The sequence below is a fragment of the Choristoneura fumiferana genome, chromosome 4 (assembly GCF_025370935.1).
Source record: "Choristoneura fumiferana chromosome 4, NRCan_CFum_1, whole genome shotgun sequence".
Lineage (NCBI taxonomy): Eukaryota > Metazoa > Arthropoda > Insecta > Lepidoptera > Tortricidae > Choristoneura > Choristoneura fumiferana.
This window is the reverse complement of record NC_133475.1, coordinates 7,327,167-7,352,108: the sequence shown is the minus strand read 5'-3', so window position 1 is coordinate 7,352,108 and position 24,942 is coordinate 7,327,167. Positions and strand designations below refer to the sequence as shown.

At 37.7% G+C, this 24,942-nt stretch overlaps 1 protein-coding gene across 1 annotated transcript in view; it reads left to right on the top strand.

Annotated features, from left to right (window-relative positions):
* The first annotated feature begins 8,923 nt into the window (after window positions 1–8,923).
* LOC141427037 (RYamide receptor-like) overlaps window positions 8,924–24,942 on the top strand; it is a 36,508-nt gene continuing 20,489 nt past the window's right edge. Inside the window, exon 1 of the mRNA XM_074086268.1 lies at window positions 8,924–9,204. The gene's annotated coding sequence lies outside the window, so the exon portion shown is untranslated. The remainder of the gene's footprint in view (window positions 9,205–24,942) is intronic.

The window sequence follows — 24,942 nt, the reverse complement described above, 5'->3', positions numbered from 1 at the left end:
GTCCGACCGTCCCCCCGAACGTTCAGCCCGACTATTAGTGTTCCCGGTTGTTAGCGTTGTGTGTCGGTGTGATGGAGTGACAAATACAAATGACTAAGTGCGGGTAGTACGAGATACGAGTGGCGGTACTATTTTGTGATCCAGTGCGGGTAGTTCGAAGGACTCGCGCGGCCACTGTAAAGTGGTCAAACGTCGAGATAAATATTACTCGTGTGTTTAGCGTGATAAGTCTCGTTTATGGTATTTTAATTATAACGTAAGTAAGTATTTCTGTAACTTCGCCATCACATAGATTTAATTAATAAGCTAAAATTAGGACTGTTAACTTTCTAACAAAATTATAATTGCCAGCAATGTACAGCAAAGTAAATTGACAAGTTAAGTAATAATCAAAATATCTGTCGGCAGTCATTTACACTTACTTGTCAATTTACTTTGCTGTAAATTGCTGGCAATTATATTTTTGTTAGAAAATGAACAGTCTGAATTTTAATTTATTAATTACATTAATGTCATGGTTAAGTCCCTCAAAAAAAACCAGGCTGCGGGCGACACATTTTCTCAATTAGCTTCAATAAACTTCAGTAAGCTAGTTAATAGAGCGAGATAAATACAAGCTTTATCGACAAAATACTATGGCTAAACATTACTCACTTTGTCGAAATACAAACTACGTTAAGTTTATGGGTACTAATTATTAATTAAATTAAGAAAATAACTAGCTTTTGCCCGCGACTTCGTCCGTGTGGAATTTGGTTATCCGTGCGTCTGGGTTGGTTCCCTCGGGAACTGTGCATTTTACGAGTCAAAAAGTAGCCTATGCCACTCTCTGGTTCATAAACTATCTCTATGCCAAAAATCACGTCGATCCGTCGTTCCGTTTCGACGTGAAAGACGGACAAACATACTAACACACCATCGCATTTATAACATGTATTAGTATGGATATCTGTTGCTGGTTTACCATATAAATTATAGAATTTAAATATTATAAGCCATGTTTCCCCCTGAGTATCCGAGCAATTTCAATGTGAAAGTATTTTTCACAAGCTTTATTTTGAAATGATCCCTGAACATGGCAACAAAAACACTCTCAGTTATGTAATTAAAATGCGAGTAGGATGCTATGGTAATTAAAGGGTGTTGGTTTCACAAACTTCTGATTGATGAATTTATACCCGACCAACCAAAAAAAGAGTGTAGAGTTAATATTTAATTCATGATAGTAGTAAAAAAATAGACATAGCAATACGCTTATTCCAAATAGATTTACAAGCTTATGTCTGTGGCTTTGCGCCCGGTATATATTTCCCTATTCCAGGTGGATTTCGCAAAACCTGCCTATTTTCCTTGTCCATATCATGAAGGGAATCTTAATTGTAAAATTTCATCTTTCTGAGGGCCATTAATTTGGAGTTAATGTTGATAAATCAGTCAGTTCTTAGACAGTAACTCAGTCAGGATTTTATTTTTATTTAAATAGATTTTTTCTTCTATGAGGACATCATACTCGTATCAAGTTAGTTATTCTTTTTCGATGTCTACATAGGTAATTTTTTACAATATGTATTTTGAATGAATAAATCAATTTCATTATAGCTTAATCAAAATTATAAAAGCTGATACAGAAACTTTAGTTTTTTCAGCATCAGCTCGAATAATATCAACTTACTCTACAAAAACACACTCGTGCTACCTGATAACTTGTTTTACGATTTTTTGTAGGGAGGAACAGATTTGGGGTTGTTACCCTCTCGCGGGCGTCTTTTATAGCGATCTCAATATGATAGCCTGAGCATAATGTCGCCAGCTTATAATTCACCTCAAAACGAGCATATATATTTAAGTCTCGTTGTGTGTTTTGCATTAGGTGACCGAACTTTTAATATTAATGATAAGAGTAACAAAGCTGTTACCATAGCAAGTAAGCTTTTATTTGAAAAGTTTCTGGTGTACCTTATGTTTTCAAACGAGAACGAAGTAAACAGGGGAGAGTCAAAATTGTATCTGCTTAGCAAAGTGCTCTAACCACTAACTTTCACTAACAAATCCATAATAATAATTAGGTATAATAGAGTATAATGTCATTCCTGTTTGGCTAGGGAAAATTTCAAAGTGTTTATGTCAAGTAAATGTTAAGTTAGCAGAAGTTAAATATGTAAATATTTATGAAAACTGACCCCGGCAGGTCGACGAGAGTTTTCTCTTTGGGGTAGCACACGAGTTAACTACCGGAAAAAGCGCCGCTTTATTCATTAGTGCTAGATTTGAGGATTCTCCAAATAAAAAAAACCATTTTCATACTTACTTTATCTTTTCACTGCATTTTTTTTGCAATATACCTGATCTTTATTAATTATATTTTAATAAAGAAAACAAACACAAATAGAACAATCTTTGCAGCACACCACAAAAAAATCACTCTGTACACTGTACTATTTAAAAGTAAGCAAAGAAAAAAGTAGTATGAAGCAGTAAGATTTGGGGGAAGGTATATTTAATAGCTGACAACACTGTTTTGGCATCAAGAATGATAAACTGGACTGCGGTAAACCTCTCTGCCTATCATTTATTTTGAATCTCGGAAAAATAGGACGTAGGCAAGTATGATTTCCATAATAGCAAATCTCTGTTGTTTGTATGATTTTGCCTATTCTGTTACAGTAGGCACCTGTGTAAAAACATTCAATATTTCTATGAATCAAATCAAATTCCCAAATAAGCTCGAATAAGTCTACAGAAGTAGCCATGTCGTAAAATAATTTATAATCTAAACTTATAACCGACAATAATTGTAAAAGTTTTTCAAAGACAAATAAGCTATTGACGCCACTGCCAGTACCAAATCACAAGTTTGGATCTTTTCAAAATTGGTCTATTTACATTCCTTAGCTTGTCAATATGATAAATAAGTACAAAATGAGTTTCAAAAGAAACAATAACGTTCATTAGCTTTTCTTATCAAAAGAAAACTGTGAAAGTAACATCGGTAAATTAAATATTTTAAACAAATGTTAATCTCATTCATGAATTGAACGCTGATAGTTTATTTTTTTCACCAGGGTTTGTATTTAATTTATTATTATTCAGCTATTCTAAAATGGCGTAACCTCAGTTCTACGGTACTTATATAAACCAATTACAGAATAGTTTGAAAAGTCAGGTACCTACAGCTAATTTTATTTATACTGGGAGTCCCACGGCTATGCCACATGGAGAGAAAGTATCTTAAATATTGTAGATTTTTTGCTGAAAGAAGACTTCATTTTTATTTTTAAAACTATTTAAACTGCATTCAAAGAAATTAGAATAATACCTTGTCTACACTGCATCAAAGTCTTTTGAAAAATATCCTGTCTATACCGAGAATGGAACCCGCCAAATAGTAAAAAAAAAACATCTGTAATTTTTCGGTACCGATCAAATTTTTTCTTGATAACATAGCATCTTAAATAAAGGGAAAGCTATGTAATTCGACATTAATAATTTCAGGAAAATTAATATAATTGTACTTTTTTACTATTAGGTGGGTTCGATTCTCGGTATAGACAGGATATTTTTCAAAAAACTTCGATGCAGTTTAATTTCTTTTTAATCAGACAAAATGAAGTCTCACTTCAGTAAAATTGTCTATCTCCAATATGTAGGATATTTTCCCTCCATGTGGCATAGCCGTGGGACACCCTGTAGAACGAAATAAATAGAAACTTAAAAAAACCGGCCAAGTGGGAGTCGGACTCGCACACCGAGGGTTCCGTAAGTATAAATATTTTTATTATATGATGTAACTAAAATTTTACGGTTTTCGCAATTTGTCCTTTATTTATCTGTGCTTATTAATTTCTTCTACCAAATTTCAAGACTGAGTTCACGGAAAGTACCCTGTAGGTTTTAATTCCCTTGCGAGTTCCGAAAATTTGCGGAAATTTGTGGCATAAATCTTTTGATTGCGTTGGCTTAGAAGTTTGATTTTTTCATAGCTCTAAGGGACAGTAGATCTGAGTATTTGATATAAATTTCAGCTTGATACCTATCATACCAGCTTGATACCACGCGTTCTTGAGAAAAAGGTTCTTGACAGACGGACGGACGGACAACAAAGTGATCCTATAAGGGTTCCGTTTTTTCCTTTCGAGTTACGGAACCCTAAAAATAAACCAACAAAATAGAACCTAACTGGCAAAATAATTCTTGCTCTGTTTGTTTGTGAAATTAATAAATGAATGTTTTATCATCATCCCAGCCTATATACGTCCCACTGCTGGGCACAGGCCTCCTCTCAGAACAAGAGGGCTTGGGCCATAGTTCCCACGCGGGCCCAGTGCGGATTGGGAATTTAATGTTTTATACAAGCTTTTATTTAACTTGCAATTCCCTTATTTAGGTACCTATGTAAGTATGTTAGCTGTATTTAAATCTTAAGAGGATTTTTTTCCCACTTTCAAGTATTACATTGACTTAAAATTTAGTACGATTTTTTTACGAATTTACACATTTACAAGACTACAATGCATGTATAGTCAAAAAATAGTGTAAGCCAAAAAGCTTGTTTTAAAATGACATTATAACAAAATCTTATTTTAACTGATCGTATTCAGCATCTATCCTATACCACCGTGATAGTTGCGGGAAACCGGTGGTGGCGAGTTGTCGATCATTGTGGCGGTCAAAGGGGGAGGCCTTTGTTCAGCAGTGGACGTCTTCCGGCTCATCATGATGATGATGATGATCCTATACCACGGACTTTACAAAACAATTGTACCTAGTTAAAGTCCGATCGTAACGTTGTTTTTTCTAACATTTTCATTACGGCAGCGCGTGCCTGGATTTTTGATAGAAAACGCTTTCTGTGGTGCTTTTAGTTTGTATTCGATGTTCCTTTGTACTTTTTTGAGGTTAAAAGGGTTTATTTAAGTCTTGCCCATTTCTCGCACTAACGGACAAACCTAAATTGATTAATTGCGTCCGTTTTTTGCTTAAAAATCTACAGTCAAAGACTACAGTCTATATAGGGAGATGCTATAAACGCGTATTATTTATGTGTATGATTGTTACTTTTTTACGCTATTAACGGCACGACGAATTGGAAGGAATTCGATATGTTATTCAGTTAGATTGCTGGGTTTTGGGAATAATACACAGGCTTTTTAGGGTTCCGTAGTCAACTAGGAACCCTTATAGTTTCGCCATGTCTGTCCGTCTGTCTGCCCGCGGGTAAGCTCAGAGACCGTTCTAGAAAGCTGTAATTTGACATGAATATACATATCAGTCACACAGTCAAATTATAGCGGCTAAGATTGCTTGAGAGTTATTAGTAGTTTAAGAGTAAATAGCAGCCTAAGGTATAAAATATACCTAAAATTGGAAGATTCAGTACTTACACAATACGAAACCCTCAGAAAAATATTATTTGATTTTTTCGCAATGGCTACGGAACCCTATCCTGGGCGTGTACGACACGCGCTTGCCTGGTTTTTTTATTTTGATATTCCCATGGGATAGATATGCACGCTTATAAAATTGTGTAACTGCGAAATGACGAAAATAAATGAAACGAAATTTTGCATATCTACCTACTGTTTTTCGTACAACGAAACGGTGTAAATGTAGAGATTAGGAAATTCGGTAATATTGCGGAGTACTAATTCTATTGCTATAGATCCATCGACATCTATGTACCTATAGACTGCATGTTTCTTAGAATAAAAAAGAGCACGAAATTAGTTCACAGCGCGGTTTTGTGAACGTTTTACTATAGTTTGTTGATTGACGTCCGTGACAGGGGTTGTGTCTAGTGCCGTAAGGATGTCAATGGCTAGATCTAAATTATTACGTGAGGGAAACCGCGGGTAAAGGCTAGTAATTCTATAAAAATAGAAATACAATGATAATTCTTAACAGAAATAAAGTAAAAAAAATACGGATAGTTTTGTATGGAACGTTATTTTTGCCCATCACTTTATAATACGTTTAATTTTATGAATGTCAAATTATAATTTACTAGTGGTACCTTAAGTATGTAGTAGTAACGATAATACTACCTTAGTTTGTGAACTCAGTCACGTAAGAGTCCGTTAGCAGTGCCGTACATGTCGAGCTAAACTCGATTTAAGACGTGAGTTATCCGTTACAATATCATTTAAAAAATGGTAGGTACTTTAACAAAAGTATCTCTCTCTCTTTGAATCCTTTATAAAGAATAGGACATTATGACTGAATTTTAAAAATTCAGACTTAAAAGACGGTTGATCTTTTAATAAATTGAAACCGCATTATTAAAAACAATGATAAAATTAAATTAAAAAAAGAGACTAAGTAGGTACAATGTGCTACTAGTATAATTGCGTTTGATAGACCTACTCACAAAGGCTCTCGTTTTTTTTCTTAAAAAAACCTGCCCAAGTGCAGGTAGGACTCCTGCACTAAGGGTTGAATTTGTGGATAAGGATTTTAACAGACGGACAACACGGTGATCGGTATGTATAAGGGTGCCATTTTTGTCTTTTGAGGTACGAAATCTTATTAATGATGAGAATGATCAGTGAGTGAGTAGAATCATTAAAAAATTTGGTTTTGTCAAATCGTGAGACAACAACGTTTTAAACTTTCGTGATTTTTCACTCATAGTCAAAATACCACGCGCAGGACTTATCACGCTAACACACATGAGTAATATTTACCACGACGTTTCGGCAACATTACAGTGGCCGTATATTAATTCAACATTCACATTTCGGTCTAGAATTTCACACATGTAACAAGAGTATAACGATAAACGATTTTAGTTCAGATCAAGAGTTGAAGAGCTGATAAAATATTTTGATTCCAGACTCAGAGCACCATTTTAATAAACAATGTTGTACGCGTGATGTTAAAGCGGTTAATCTGCAACCATTAAATAAATCAAAAACAACTTCTAATGGCCGGGCATGGCCCATCAAATAGTAATGTGACCTTGGGAGAAAATACCTAGTTGTTCATTTTTAAAATTGTAGTTAATTATTTATAGCAATCATTATTTTATAGCGTATGGGTTTTATGGGTCTACGTAAATGTACTCTATATTGCACACAGAATACATGAAATTAACAGATAGGTAACCATAAAACAGATGTATCAAAGCGAACCCATCTCTTAAACTAATCTCCTTCATTTAACTTTTTGCGGACTGATGGAAGGCCAATATCAAAAACCACACGAAACGTAATTTAAAAGTGCCCTTAATAACTAGTGCATTAGAAAATGATATACATATTTAATATGCAGTAATACATATCAAGAACCATAGGAATCAAATTTCAAGACTTTCGCAAAGCTATTTGCACAAAAAAGAACAAGTTACTGTATCTGTATCAAAAAATACTATTTTTGTAAAGTGGATTGTCTAGAAATGAACATTCATCTCATGCCATTCCCTTTCCATTGCTAGCGGCCTAAACCTAGATCATAGTGACTGAATTCATTATAATTTATAACAAGACGTTCGGCATTATACCAACAAGAACAAAGAATACGAACATAAACATATTGTGAAAAAATAGTTCCATAATATATTATTAGAAAACATAAATATTATTATAGCTTTCTAAAAAACAGTATATTACTTCTGATACTTCAATTACTTGCACTTCAATCGTTACATTCCTAAGACCTACCCCCTAGGCCTTGTTCTCCTCTCTGTGTATTTTTATTTTTAACCAACTTCTAAAAAGGAGGAGGTTCTATGTTCCAATGTTTGTATTTTATTTCAGTCAATTACGGACCGATTTTCACAATTATTTTTTATTCGAAAGAGTACTCTTCTGAAATGGTCCCATTGTCACCAATTCAAGATCTAATGACGGGATCCTAGGGAAATCGAGGGCAAACCTCAAATTTTATAGACACACCTATGGCGTTTTTAGCATTTTTAGCTTAAGATAAGCATTTACATTTAGAAAGTATCATTTGGTAAACTGGACCTGATGAAGAAGACCGTAGATGACCAATAGAACTCGTCAAAGCTAAGTAATGCTCGCGCGTCTATAAACGATAATATATACATATCCCGAAACATGCTCTTTAAATCTAGCATTAATACTGCGACCTGTCTGACCTACAATACTTTACTGCAGTCATTACAAGTGAGCTTGTATACACCCGATCTAGTTCCTTTATCGGTGGTAGAAGGTGTTCTCTTTGTGGTTACAAAGTTTGGAGTGCAAAGAGTTGTTAGTGTTAAAGGCTACATTAACATTGTTTAATTTTAAAATCTATCAGACAAACGACCAACGTATGAAATGCTACACCTATATTTGTTAGAAGACTGAGAAGGCAACACGGAGTAAAGCATGCTATTCACTATAAGTGCCTGCTTCTTTTGAACCAAACTATTTACCATTGATTTAGTATAACCATTTGACATCACTATCTGATAACATTTTTGTTTTTTACTTACTACTTATAGAGAGTTTTTACTTTGATGGTATGTAGGTACCTTTTTTATCTACTCTATTTTCCTATTGCCATCATCATTCATGGCTATTAAAAACCACCCCACTATTTGCAGCATGTAACTTTCCTGTTTCACGTTAAAATTTAAGAAATACAATAAACTATACTAAAGTAACACAATAATAACACAATCATCTAAGTTGTAATTGTGTGATTTGATTTTATGACATTATTTAAGAATATATTAGCATTAATCGCTAAATCATCATGTAGCAGTAATAGTCATCTTATAATACTTTAAATGAATAATTGAAATAAGTTAGTTATACTTTTAAAATTAAAGTAAAAAAAAGTAGTATACTGCGACGCTGTTTGCACTTAAAGCAGGAAAGCTTCGTAAATAAGTCCAGCAGAGGGTGAGATTAGTTCAGTAGTCAGTTTGGAGTAGGCATGCGCGTTCGGAGCACAGCTTCTGCTTCACATTTAGCAACCGGCTTCCTACGCGACGCAACGCAACGCGAGACTCAGACGATCCACAGTAACTTCAATGTTGTGGTGGTTATAGAGAAAACTTTACAAAATAATCTCGGATACACACAGTAGTGAAGAAAAAGTTAAGGACACTTTGAGGAAGTTCGAATCGATGTAAAAAGTTAGTACTGCATTTTTTTAACGCTCGCGTAAGAAGTTGTGGATTGACTTTTATTGAAGCGGACGAGGTTTTGTTGATGAGTTATTTTTGACGGTTCGCGGGAATCATTGAAATTTTTGGTGAGTAAAAACAACCGATTTTAATCGGATTTCCGTTATTTTAATAGTGTTTAGACTGTTTAGTGTAAGTGATAATTATGATTTAAGGTAATTTTCAAATAATATTGAAATGATATAAATATAGGTAGGTAAGTATTTTTTGTGTTAGTTTATACGATATTAATACAATTAATTTATACAACATTTATTTTAAGTGTATGTAGAACCGTTTAATTTCTGTGCGGACAATGATTTTGTTAGTTATCAAACTGTTGGTATAACATTTTGATATATGTTTTTCAATATAAGTAACAAGGTAAAAATAGCTGCTTCAGCACCCCGATTGTAGTTGATTGCTATATTTCTTAGTAAAGTTACTTAATTACCCACTATCATCATTCACTCGCAATTTACTCTGACGTTATAACAGGCCACTCCATTATTTGACAATGTCCAATAATCTAAGCTTATCAGTCAGTTTTCTTCATTCACAGGAAATGACGTGAAATTATGAATACCCATCATTAATTTACGTAATTGTGACGTGAGTAATTGATTTATTATAAAGCCAGCTGTTTTCCGGGCGTTCGTTTATCGCACGCCCGCAGGAGCGATATTTTTCGGGATAAAACGATATATCCTTCTCAGAGTCTCAAACTAACTCGATTTAAAATTTCATTAGAATCGGATAAGTGCTTTTACTCGTAGCGTGAAAGCGTTACAAGTATACATAAGTGATCACGTTCGCATTATAACTAGCAGTACATACATAGGTAATACATTGTATATAAAACTGTTGATTGCAGAATATACTTTCAAGCATTTTGTATTATAATTTTTTTCATGTGATTTGTCAATTTTTTCCTCAAATATTTTTTTCGTCATCTCCTTTTAATTTGCAACTTTTGAAGAAATTAAAAGGCTGGTTCTTGTTTTCTTTAAAAATCATGGAAGGCGATTGAAAATAAACCATCAGTCTTTACCTTCCTTACTGAGACAATTTCAGTGACATTATGAAAAGTACTACGAAAAATCATCATACAGAAGTTTCAGCCAAAGGAACGCTTTTCATTTGCACTTTTTTGTGCAAAGGCTTGAATAAGGGGTAATGACGCTTATGCTCTATTTGTAGTCAAATAAAAACAATTGCTCATTTGAACATGTTAGCATATTATTTAGATGTAAGTGCTACTTGTGTAATCGTCGTTCCTAGCCCACCGCTGGGATCCTCCTGGTCTGATCTGACATCGTGTGGGCTTAGTTCCACTCTGACTTCACGTGATTTAGAAACTTTATGCGCATTCACCGTTATTGATATTGCGTTAAAAATAGTCGAACGTGCTACTCCGGGCTCAAAATTATGACCTGTGACATGTCGTATAAATAGGCAAGGGTTTACCACAAGGGGGTCAAAGCAATATAATTATTCGAAGAAAAATATTCAATGTTATATTACCCTACCTTATTAGGTTAACCTACGTTTCTATTTGCATACCTAATTTCAGTTTAGTTTAGGCTGACTTCTACGTTCTGGGCCTCATTTGCATTTGCCATTGAGATCAAAGTCGATGGTCGATTTGAAAAAAAAAGACCTAAGTGCGAGTTGGGCCACCCAGAGTAAATGATTTCGTACTAACACGCAACAAAATATTCAACACTAGCTGTTAATGCTGTTTATCGCTATCCCGTGTTGGGATTTTCCGGGATAAAAACTATCCTATGTCCTTTTCCGAGACTCAGACTATTTGTATACTTACCCAATATTATCTTAATCGGTTCCGTGGTAACAAACAAACAAACTTACAAACTTTCGCATTTATAATAGTTATCAGTAGAATTAAGTTCTGATCGACTGCTAGGTACTCGTCTACTTGTAATTCTTTTAATTCATCATTCATAATAATAATTCATAATTATTTTATTGTTTGAAATAATGGACCTATTCTCTCAAGCAGAGGGTTGTGGGATTTTCGGAATTTATGTGCGAAATTATGTTTGAAATTTACCACGAGCTTAACGGTAAAAAAGAAAATTGTACGGAGCCAATGAAATTTGATGGTGTGCGTGAAATTTCCAATCGCACTGGACCCGAGTGGCCCAAGCCATCTTGTTCTGAGAGGAGGCCTGTGTCCTGCAGTGGGACGTATATCAGCCGAAATGATGAATGATGATGATTATTAGTTGGCTATTTCAGCAAACGTCATAGTGACATCGCGTTAATTAACCACTCCTTGCAGTCGGGTGACAATGAAAATCGTAATGACTTTTCCTTTGAAAAGGTTCCATGGTGGCTAATGACTTAAAGTCCTTGACTATACTAGCAAGGTTTGTTTGTGTATTGCGTGTGTAATCGTCTCCATTTTCTCGTTCTCTACCCATTACACCGTATCGTACCATGAACGTAACAGCAATGTGTCAGGCAAAAATATATTCTTTGTATTGAAAAGTAGGTACGAGACTATATCTAATTTGGACTTTTGAGATAAAATAGGAACTCTTACCGCAGGTTAAAAGCCGTTTTTAAATTCATTATACTCGTAAAGAAATATAAAATATTGTATTGTATTGTATTGTAAAACTCTTTATTGTACATAAAACACATGAAAATAACATAACACAGGATAATAAGATGTACAAAGGCGAACTTATCCCTTAAAGCTTAAATATATCGCTATTACTTATGTATCGCGCATAAAAACGTTGTCGGAAATATATTGAGTGATGTTTTCTTTTGGCAAACAATTATAGGAATTTAATATAAAATATTGCGTTCTCATTGAGGAAAACCCACTTAATAAGCTTCGTGCAAGATGGGAACCATAGAGTACATTTTTATGGGAACTCAGTATCCACGTGGGAAATGGTCCAAGCGACTTTTATTGAAGTATTTATATTTGTAGCAAAATTATATATTACGAGTACTTGGTTGGTTGCTGAGGTACTTGGGAGTTGTTCATAGATTAAGAGGTCCGCTAAGTAACGCCTCGATCAATTAATTATTTAATGATATCTACCTATAAATATTTAGGTATATTTTAATATTAGTAGGATATGATTCATTAAAAAAATGAGATTTGCTGTATCATTCAAAGTTTATAGCTAGATAGCTTATAACAAACGCAGTGATTAAATTGTTTTTAATTTTGCAATATGTGCATTAGGAATATCACGTTTTTTAGGGTTACGTACCTCAAAAGAAAAAAATGGAACCGTAATAGTACCACTTTGTCGTTCGTCTGTCAAGATCCCTTTTCTCAGGAACGCGTGAAGGTATCAAGCTGAAACAATTTTTTTTATATTTTTTTATTTGACTGGATGGAAAACGAGCAAATGGGTCTCCTGATGGTAAGAGATCACCACCGCCTATAAACATATGCAACACCAGGGGTATTGCAGATGCGTTGCCAACCTAGAGGCCCAAGATGGGATACCTCAAGTGCCAGTAATTTCACCGGCTGTCTTACTCTCCCGAAACACAATAGTGCAAGCACTGCTGCTTCACGGCAGGATTAGCGAGAAAGATGGTGGTAGCAATCCAGGCGGACCTTGCACAAGGTCCTACCACCTGCAAAATATTAAATATTCAGGTTTGCTAACACTTGAAGTAGTAACTTAGTAAAAAAAAACAGACTTCTAACTCAGCACAGTCGAGAAATATACTCATAGAAGGCTCCGTTTCCACCAAAGATGTGCGAGGATGTGTTGCAAGGAACGCTTCATTTATCATTTACCTCGCCTCGCTCCGCTCAGCTGTTTCCACCAAGAGACGTTCTGTGCGAGGATAGGCAAATGAAGTGTTTCTATTGGTTCATGAAAAACACATTCCCCGCAATACATCCTCGACTTGCGCGTCATTGGTGGAAACACAGTCAAAACGCGTTTTCTATAGGTTTCTATAGGTTGTCATAGAAACTTGATAGTATTTGGTATGAAGGTACCTACTCGTATTATAGCACAACAAAATAAGAAAAATCTGTTTCCAACTAAAATGACCCCACACTTTTGCTTTGCGTATATATTCGAGGCCTGCTCTGACTGTATATTTACCTATAGATACATACCTACAAATTTGTACGAAACACTCAGTGTGCGAGTCCGATTCACACTTGGCCGGTTTTTTTAAATGTTACTCATGCCGTCAAGATTACCTACAGAAATATGCTCAATTGCAACGCAATGCCAAAAATTCAACAGCGTCTAAACTTCTACACAATGTTTAACTTGAGAACGAGTATACGGAACTAAATTTGTGCCTACGTGAGCGTTGGTTCGCTGTGGCAAATCTAGCAGTTACAAAATTTCCCGTGTGGAGTAAGCTTTATTACACATTTGGAGGCATAATGGGATATACTCGCAGTACCGTGCATAATACCAACGACCTTTTTCGTAACAAATAGGAAGGCGAGCGATATATTACTTTGTCAGACAACAATGAATGAAAACTTTTCGAAGTAAAGCTAACAAGTGACTAATCGGTGCAGATGTTGCAATACAAATATTCTTTATTGATCACCAAAAGCAGTACAGAGACATTACAAAAATAAAAAAATCAGAATATTATATTTAGAATAGCATGTTTTTATCAATTCGCTTACAAGGCGAATGTTTCAATTGATTTTCGATTGTTTACAAATGATCTAGAAGAAATTCGCAGTTTCAAACGTCTCAGAAGATAAGAACAAAACGGTATAGGAATTAAATAACTGATCCTTTGAGAACGACACGACAACCTTTTATTTTGCCACTCCGCTACCACACGACACGTGCAAGCCAGCCTACGTCTGTGCGACGCAAATAAATTGAAAACACGTGTGTATAGCTGTAACAGTGGTAAATGGATAAAAAGTTGTTGTGCAAAAAAAAGAATTAAATATTGACTTTTCATTTATTTATTTTTATTACGCAGAAAACATTAAAAAACATGACATCAAAGAGCAAAGAAATTCCTTTAGTTCATGTTATTTACATACGGACAGTCGTTTGCTCGCAAATATTCATATTTGTAATAATTAAAAGACGCAGGATTAGTGATTGCCATTTCGTGACCGTGACACGTTTTTTTTTTTAGGTACTTTCTCCATGTTTTCGTAATATCACGAATAATGCTATCTTTCTTAGCAATATGTAGATACAGTCCTAAAAATATTTTTTTTTAAATAAAAGGTAATCTACCAACGACTAGCTTTGCTAAAAACTAAATGACTACAACTTATTGAGTAGCTACCTACTAGATAAAACGCGTAAGGCATAGGATCTGGCACTTGAATTGAAAGTCGGGGATTTCACTAAATTTCCATACAAATTCTTCTGGATTATAATTTGGTTTTAGTTTAAGTATGTTGCACGACGAACATTCGTGCAAAATTCTACGTTCCTAGATTTAACGATTATAATACGTATGCATCTCAATTCCACGAGAACATTGGAATAATTTAGCCTTTAGCAAAAAACTAAGTGGCGGGAAGTATGACGATTTAAACGCAGACGTTACACGGTAATAATGTTTATTACTGAGAAGCGATTACAGTAATTAAGGGAAAGCCTATTACCCTAATAAAGACACTAAAACGTCTCAACGTAGGAGAGAGCGCTTAGCGTGCTGTATTAGGTCCCTAGAATTCGATACAGACACGATTGTTTCCTTGGACCTCATTATTCTAAATCTACCAAACGTTGGCGCGATTTAATTTGACCGGTGGCGCCATCTCTTGGCGCTTCGGGAAACACTGCGTGTGGTATCTGCCCGATGATTGTCTAAACGGGGTTAACTAGCGCCATCTGTTGGCAGCGTAGTGAATGTGGTATTACAGTCTCCCCCTCTGTCCGCGAAGTCGCCTCGACGAGGGTGACAGAACTGTATTTCTATTGACGTGCTCTAGCTGGTGGTCTTCCACGTGGCCTAGTAGCAGCCGAAGTTGTTTTCTTACTGTTTTCTTGTTTCTTTGGCCTGCCTCTCTTTCTAATTGGAAGCGTGGGTTCTGGTATGGTAACACCTTGGGGTCGGTATCGAAATAATGCTGAAGCGTGATAAATGCCAACAGGCGTTTTCGTATTCGGATTTGCGATTTCAAATGAGCTGGGGCCGTGTCGACGCACAATCGTGTAAGGGCCATCGCGTCGAGGAGCCAGCTTTGCGCTAAACCCTTGGTTGGCTTTACTCAGTACGTGAGTGTTGACTAAAACAAGGTCTCCTGGTTGATAATCAGGGCAAGGTTGTCTCTTCTTATCCACATATTCCTTCCTTTTCTCTTCTTTTTCATTCTGTATCTCCCTAGCTCTATTTAATGTGTTCGCCATCATGAGCAAGCGTGGAGTCACTTCTTTGATAAAGCTGTCATTCTCCACTATTTCTCGAAGGTCATGGTTCACGTCGTCCGGTGTTCTCAACTCACGTCCGAACGTTAGGTACGCGGGTGTGTAACCAGTCGAGCAAGACTTGGCTGTGTTCATTGCGAAGCGGATACTGGGCAACTTCTCTGCCCATGTTAGATGGTTGTCTCCAACTAGGATAGCCAACTGAGTCTTCATATCCCGGTTTTTTCGTTCGCACGGGTTAGTCTCAGGATGATACACTGGGGTGAAGCCATGTTTGATGCCAAGGCAATATGTCAGTTGTTGCATAACACTGCTGACGAATTGACTGCCGTTATCGCTGAGAAATCTGCGTGGTGTGCCATATCTTAGTATGATCTCGTCAAGTAGAACCTTGGCGCATTCCTCTGCGGTGGCTCGTTGCAAAGCAAATAATTCTACCCATCTTGTGGCAACATCCTCTACTATGAATATCCAGTTGTGGTTATCTGCGGTTCGGGGCAACGGCCCGAATAAATCAAAGGCTACCACTTCAAAACGTTGATTTTGGGCCATCGTTTGGAGTAAACCAGCTGGTTTTTGATTAGTAGGCTTGTACCGTTGACACTGGAGACAATTACGGACATATGTTTCGACTTGCTTTCTCATGCCTTTCCAAAAGTATCGCTTCGTTAGACGATCGAGCGTTTTGTCTGTGCCATAGTGTCCGGCAGTTGAGTCGTCATGATAGGCAGCAATAATATTAGCTTGTTCTTGTTTCGGAATGACTAGCTGGCTGCCTTCTATTTCAGCCTCCGGGCTATAGCGATATAAAAGGCCATTGTTCATAATATAGCCTTTACGACTCCAATATCTAGCTTCTTCTTCGTTAGTGTTTTCGAGACTCTGCACTATCTTCACAATGTCTGCATCCTTGTGCTGTTCCTCCCTTATAACCTCTTTGGTTTTTGCGGGCATATCCACCACTACGGTACATAGCCCACACTCCTCCTGAGTTCCAGGTTCACAATTGGGACGTGATAGAGAGTCAGCGACAACATTAGTCCTTCCGGCGATGTATTTTACGGTGATGTCATATGGTTGTAAAAGTAGGGCCCCATCGGGCCAATCGTCCGGACGGCGACTTCAATGACATGAGCCATCGAAGAGCTTGGTGGTCAGTCATAATCGTTATTTTACCACCTTCAACGTAGCCTCTGAATTTTTCGACCGCCCAGACAACCGCAAGGGCTTCGCGTTCTGTCGTGGAATAGTTGCGTTCCGCCTTGGTAAGGAGTCTACTTGCGTATTCCACAGGGTGTTCTTTATCCCCCTCCCCCCTGGACGAGAACTGCACCAAGTGCATAACTGCTTGCATCTGTTTTGATGATGTAAGGCTTGGTGTGGTCGGCTTGGGCTAAAATCGGAGAGGTTGTTAAGAGCTCACGAAGTTTTGCAAAAGCAGTCGTCTGCTCCTCTTCCCATTTCCAAGTCGCATTTTTTTTTGTCAGGCGCGTCAGTGGCTCTGCGACTTTTGCGAAGCCAGGTATAAATCTCCTATACCAAGAGCACATTTGGACAAAAGTTAAAAGATGTTTCAAGTTTCGCGGTGGCGGCGTGGCCAGTATAGCACTAACTTTTCCCGGATCCAATTGCAGCCCATCAGGGGTAATATAATGACCCAAATATTTTATTCTGGTGCAGCAAAAGTTACATTTCTCTCGATTCGCCGTCAAGTTGAATTCCCTGAGTTTGGTGAAAACATCTTGCAGATCTCGAAGATGGTCCTCAAAAGTGGCTGACATGACAATCAAGTCGTCCAAGTATATCAATAATTTGATATGACTGAGCGTGATGCGAAATCGATCCATCATCCGCTGGAATGTAGCTGGAGCGTTGCGAAGTCCGAATGGCATTCTTCGAAATCTATATATCCCGAACGGTGTAACAAACGCAGTTTTATCCCGATGATCTTCTTTGACGCTGATTTGCCAATACCCAGCACGAAGGTCTATAGTGCTCATAAAAGGTGTAGGCTTGGCACCGTGGAGCAGGTCGTCGATTCTTGGCATAGGGTACGCGTCCGCTGTGGTTACTGCATTCAGCTGTCTATAATCAACGCAGACTCGTATACTGCCATCCTTCTTGGGGACCATTACAACGGGGGCAGCCCATGGGGATGAGCAGGGTTCAATAATATTCTCCGCAAGCATGTTACCTATTTCTTTTTTGAGGATCTCAGTCTTAACAGGAGATAAGCGATATGGCGGTACTGAGATTGGCTTGTGGTCTCCTGTCTCGATGGCATGTTCGAAGCCTTTCACTGGTTCTCCATTAGGTGAGAATACGGTTCGATTGTTGTCAAGAAATGTTGTCAATGCCTGGATGTCGATTGATGCTATCGAAGTTTTCCTTTTTGCTTGATCCGGAAACAGCGCTCTGTCATATTCATCCAAATCATCTTCTTCATCGTAGTTCTGGAGGCTGCTTATAGCGTCTCGATACAGGGCTTCCAGGATTGGCGAACGATTAACTGGGCATGTTATATGAGGCCTTTTCTTCGCTGAAGCAGATGGATTTACTGTTTCCAAGGATTCTGGAGGGCTATATGGGCGTGTACTGACATTTTCAGTATTGCTGGCTTCCGGTAGAGAAGGTGACAAGGATATATCGTCGGTGTTCATCATGGTAGCAATGTTTACTTCGTTGAATGTTGCGAAGCTTTCTTGGAAAAGCTCGAACTCTTCAGAAGGTTCCTCTAAGAAGTGCCAGGTACATTGAGGCAAATTGAGTACGATGTGGGCATCTACTAAAAACCCAACACCAAGGAGAGTACGATTGCTTCGGGATTCCGGTAACACCAAGAGCGTTGTCATCACGGTTCGGTTATAAATTTTCACCGGAGCTCGGGTAACCAGCACGTTCTGTCGTTTCTGAACACCATCAGCCAGTGTTATCCCAACTCCCAATTCCTTGAAGGCGTAACCTTTACTTCGTAGTTCGCAATATAAGGAGTATGACGCAATACTTGATTTAGCGCACGTGTCGAGATACGCTGCACCGGATTTATCGCCAATATCAACGTAAACTATGGGTCGATCTCTGGCATCGGTCGTTGTATCGACGGAGCAAAACTCAACATCTGGTTGCCTCTGTGTGTGCCTGCTGGAGTGGCAGGTTTGGCAGTTGGCTCGAACTACGCCAGGCGCACCACAGCCGTAGCATTTCACCTTTGGTTCCGACGGTGATGGGAATTGCGTAACTGCTTCGGTCCTAGTCGGTAGTTTCGGTAAATTGTCCTTCTGAGCTAGCTTTCTACAATTTTCACTGACATGACCGTAGTTCTTGCAATACCTGCAGCGTGGTTTGCGTGTTGATGCCGACTTGTTTTCAGGTTTTGGTTCAATTGTCTTAACCTTTCTTGAAAGCACTTCATTGCTCTTCTCCATAAGGACGTGCTCAGCTGCAAGAGCTGCCTTCGATAGGTCCTTAAAATCCTTAATATCAGCGCGTGGGACTTTATCTCGGATATCTAGGCGCAGCAGACCGTATATCATATCAAGTTGTTGAGTCTCTGTGTGACCTGGCTTTGGTAATTGAGAGAATAGCATGCGCTTGCGCCGTACAAAGTCTTCAGTTGACATGTCTTGCAGCTGTTTCTCCTGGGTGATATCGGAGTATAATAAGTACGGTTCGCGGATTGGTGCAAAATTTTCTCGTAGACGTGTTTCGAAATCTTGCCACGAAGTCACGTCGTTTTTTATTCCGAGCCACCAGACTCCAGCTTCGCCTTTGAGGAGAATGGGAAGTTCATCCAGTGCTGTCCTGTCGCCGATGTCGCAAGACCGCTTATAGATGTTCACAGCAGATAGGAAAGCTTCCACTACTTCAGCGTCTTTCACACCGTTGTAACTATAATTGCAGTTGGTGAAGGAGCCCTTCAGTATTGTGGGTGCAGGAGAAATCTTCTCCAAGAATTGCTGGAACTGTTCCGGTGACAACATGCTGTTATGCTTCGTCTTGATTTTAACAGTCGTCGTGCGTCCAGAACGAGTAACGTATGTAGGTGGTTTGTGCGAACTTCCGCAACCTCTTCCACTCATTAATGTTTTCGTAGGTGCGTCGTCTTGAGTAGCTCGTAGCAGACAAGCGGGATCCGCAGCGCGCGTAGACCTGCTACGAAACCCGTAGTCCTCGTTGCACGTAGCTGACGTCACGTGACGGGCCGAACGGAGGGCGCCACTTTAGCAAGGGGAAGTGGCGGGAAGCGACGATTTAAACCAGACGTTACACGGAAATAATGTTTATTACTGAGAAGCGATTACAGTAATTAAGAGAAAGCCTATTACCCTAATAAAGACACTAAAACGTCTCAACGTAGGAGAGAGCGCTTAGCGTGCTGTATTAGGTCCCTAGAATTCGATACAGACACGATTGTTTCCTTGGACCTCATTATTCTAAATCTACCAAACGTTGGCGCGATTTAATTTGACCGGTGGCGCCATCTCTTGGCGCTTCGGGAAACACTGCGTGTGGTATCTGCCGATGATTGTCTAAACGGGGTTAACTAGCGCCATCTGTTGGCAGCGTAGTGAATGTGGTATTACAAGCCTACTTTATAGATACCTACAAAAACTAATTCCATTCAGTTATTTTAGTATGACAAAGTAACAAACGCACACACATACACTGTATTACATTTTAAATATTTAAAGGAGCATATCTTGTATTTTTATTTATATCGGGGATCTTAAAAACGGCTCTAATGATTTCGATAAAATTGGCTGTTTGGAGGCTTTCAAGTGCGAACAATCGATCTAGCTGTACATAGCTATACATATGCCTATATGTATGTATTGTATTTCAGCGGTATAGTGTTGAATTTGCAAACTGGAGGTCTAAAGTTCAAATCTTCTTTTGAAACTCATTCACAAATTTCAATTTCCCAATTTTAATCGACACAGACACAGGTAGGTTTAGGTTATGTTAAGTTTACATCGGCCCGAAGGGCCAAAACTACACAAAAGCAGACACTGTGTCTGTGTCGATTCGGATTGAAAAAAAAACACTACTGTGAAAATAAGCTTCAGTAAAAAACCAGAAGTCGATCCCTGATCCTAGTTTCGTGCAAGAACAAAAAGTGTTCGTTCAAAACTGGTTTCGTATAAGAACAAAATAGTTTTCTTTCGAAACTAGGTTTCCGAAAAAGAAAAATAATTCTGTTTTCTAAACTGGTTTCGAACCTTTGGTTTCCAAAGTGGCCAAAGGGGACAGACAGACAGACAACGGGACAGGTAAAACTAAAATACACACTTTCAAAATTTCGCTTTTTTAATACTACTAGGATTTAGTAGGATAAGAAAGTTGGCAGTACACAGTATAGCAGCTAGACAGTGGTCTTGGATTTCATGTTCTTCTGATACAACTACTTACTCAAATGTGAACTTTAGGGCCGGATTACACATAAGACCCCAACTTGGACAGTTTTAGCTGAACCGCGGATTTAATAAGACTAACTTTTAAAACCCTCCAAGCCACCACTAACTAATGAGCTTAGACTTATGAGGTTATTCAACCGTAGGATAAAACTATAAAGTTTGAAAAAAAAAGAACTAAAAACTAACGTCTTTGGGTACCTATATTAAATGATATTGTAACGGATAACTCACGTCTTAATCCGAGTTTAACAATATGAGTGAGTCTCACGGTAGTTTCATGTTCAAAAAGTCTTTGGGTACCTACCTAAATTCATTATGTCTACCAGGTTTTCTGTATCGCTTACTAATTGTAGTGTTTAATAAAGGTAGACTTACGAGTAGAGCGGTTTCGGCGTCACTAACGCAGCGACAGTAACGCGGCGATAGAGCGATAGTATTATGCAGTACGGAAACGTATGAACTAACGTTCGAACGCAGCGTCACTGTCGCCGCGACAGTGGCGCCGCGTCAGTATCGCCGAGCGATAGCGGCCGTGCCATGTTTGCGCAAGCACTGCCGCGCAATCGCTGGGATCGCACGTGGTTTTGAGGTTATTTTGCATGGAATAACAACAGACTGACACCGGAGTCGCGCTGCTCGGAAGCCAATCTGCGTCAGAGCCGCTACGACACTGACGCATCGGCTCTGACAGTGCGGCTGTTGCGATAGAGCCGCTCTAGTCGAAAGTCTACCTTTAAGGAGTCGTCGTATACGCAACCAGCGGTTATATTGAAAACGCATTTGTAATCGTTATCGCATTTACACAGTTTGGCCCAAAAAAATGGTGATCGATTGATGACAGCGTAAGCCCATAGGTTAGTATGCTAAGCACAGATATAGATTACACTTGATTACGCAAATGCATCTACTTCGCGTGTCCGAACCCCGACCAAAGATCGGGGTTGGCCCCATACAAAGACTGACCGTTAACTGACTAATCATGACTGACTCGAGCCCCACATCGACATCGGACATCGGGGAATTCACATCGCTAATTCGCTCTTGAGACGTCACAGTAGATATAAAAAACCGGCCAAGAGCGTGTCGGACACGCCCAGAATAGGGTTCCATAGCCATTACGAAAAAATTAAGTAATATTTTTCTAAGGATTTCGTATTTTATACGGAATCTTTCAAGTTTAGGTATATTTCATACTTTAGGCTGCTATTTACTCTTAAACTACTAATAATTCTCAAGCAAACTTAGCCGTTATAGTTTTCCTTGTAAGTTTGATATACTTACTACCATTGTGTTTTTTTTCTAATTTTTCCACCCACCGGTTTAGATTTTAGAGGGGACGCTATTTCAATGAAAATTTGCACATTCAAGTTGAATATTTCGCAAACAAATACCTGAATCGAAAAATCGTCTTAGCAAACCCCTTTTAAAAGACCTATCCAACGATACCCCTCACTATAGGGTTGGAAAAGAAAAAAAATCACCCCCACTTTACGTCTATGGGAGGTACCCTAAAAAAATTTACTGTACTATTTTGTCGGCATAGTTTATATTTATATCCGTGCAAAATTACAGCTTTCTAGCATTGATAGTCCCTGAGCAAAGCCGCGGACGGACAGACAGACAGACATGGCGAAACTATAAGGGTTCCATTTTTGCCATTTTGGCTCCGGAACCCTAAAAAAGTGACACGGTTGGTTTTCATACAGATTGAGGTGTTGCGTTATTGTGGTATCTAGTGTAATCTGTGATGTATCTGTGATGCTAAGTACCTACTTACAAGCATTTATTTATTTGCTTTAAATCTTATAAGTTCTGTTTGATCTACTTCTAGTGGTAAGATTGACTTTTTGGTTCACAATTACGTAGATTGGATGACAATGCAACTAGCAATGTAATATGCAATAGACAGCAAAAAGTACACTCAGCAAGATTTTTTTTGTAACAAGCAATATCTTATTTAAACGCTAAATTACTAACATGATAGATATCTTCTTAAACGTTTAAGCAATTTGGAAATGTCTTTGTTTATACCTAGGCTTTACCTACATAGATATGGTTATCTATTGTTTGCTCGAAAGTTATACGCCATAATTTCATTTACCCCGAACTTCACATGCCCGAAACTTCATTTGTCCGAATGTTTCGTTTACTAGAAAATTTATTTGATATATTCTTATTTTCCCGGGATACGAATGCAATAATCCCGAATATTGCCATGCTAATGTGTGCAACTTTGATTCCCATTTAGATTTTATCAAATTTTCAACGCCATACTATATCCAACGATACCACTATTTTGCAACCCTACTATTTGTCGGCATATTATCCGTGCAAAATTACAGCTTTCTATAGTTCGGACAGACAGATGGCGAAACTATAACCATTTTTGCCATCCGGAACCCTGTTTGAAATGAGAGCAGATGTTTTGGTTAGAACGCAAAGAGCACAGTACAGGGGTCTTTTATATCTCCCTCGCTGTCGGAGTGCTATATATAGGAAGAATTGTTATTACATGTGCATTGTCTTGTATAATAAGCTTCCGGAGAAGTTGAAACAATTGCAGGGACATGTTTTCAAGTCCAAAATTACCGTATGGTTGCATGAGCGATGTTTTTACAGCGTTAAAGATTTCTTGGAATCATAATTTGTACACATGATTAATTTGTAATTGTTAAAATTGTTATAATGTAGTAATATATCGTATATTTATATTGAGTGAAATTGACATTGTTATAAAAAATAAATATTAAGATTTGCATGTTGTTCTCATACGACTGAATACTGTACCTTCTTGAAATACACCAATACTTTGTATTAATGTTCTGTGTATTCTGGCAAATAAATCATTATTATTATTATTATTATTATTAAAATTGCTTTTTTCTATTACTAATCTATCTATTATCTTTATTATTCGGGCTACTATAAAAAAATACCTAACATCGAAGGCTAAGGCGGGAGCTACGCTCCGCTTCGCTTCCGCCTTAGCCTTCGGAACCTAACCTATCCGAGTCGCTTCTGCTCCGAACCGTCTTGCTCGCTCGCTTCGCTCGCTCGCACAAATCAAATTTCGCATTTCTTACCAAACGTAATCTTTGTGATTAAAATTTACCTAATTCAAAGGCTTGTTTGACGTATGGGATTTATTAGTATATAGTGTCGATACTCACCATTTATATGGATGGCAAATGATATTATGGCATGTGATACTTATGGCTTACAATGATTATGAAAAATGAAATTATTGAAATTAATATTATGGGAAACAAAGATTCTGTCATTTGATTAATATGGTGAACAATGAGTAGTGAAAATGAATTTATAAGAAACAATATTATGACGGTTGAATATTACAGCACATGAAATTCGGGCAAATGAAATTCGGGCAAGTAAAGGTATACTCATAGATATACGTTATTATACTAATTGACAACAATATTATAGCCCAGTAGGTAATCAAAATCTCAAAAACAAAATTTTGTTATATGTTCGTCTTGTCATTTGTCTCTATATTTGTCTGTAGCTTAGCGTACAGAGTCTTAGTACTGGAAAGTTTTTAATTTTGTACAATGAAGTTAAGGTATGTTGGGGTAACATCGGACTAAATTTCAACACTTTGGTAAGCTCTCGGTTTTTCTTTTTTTTGCTTAACTTATCTAGCAATTATTTAATTATTTCTGTTTGTTAAATACAAGCACAATGTCTTTTATGTATGTTTTTTTTGTTTCTTCATAAAAGCAGCAGTTCTTACATAATATGGAGTCCACCAAAGTGATACAATTCCCAACTAAATATTCAATGTTTATTTATTAACACGGAACCTTACACTGCCCTGACCAAATAATCCCAACTCCAAACGGCAAACTATCTTTTCATATGACATTTTCTCGGCATGTCGGAAGGTATATTCCAAAATCCTGCTCATATCGAACACAATAGGGCCCTACTAAGGAATCTCTGGATCCTTGGCTATTCTTCTTTTACTATCATTATCCTTTTCCTTGAGTATTTACCTTACTTATACAAAGAT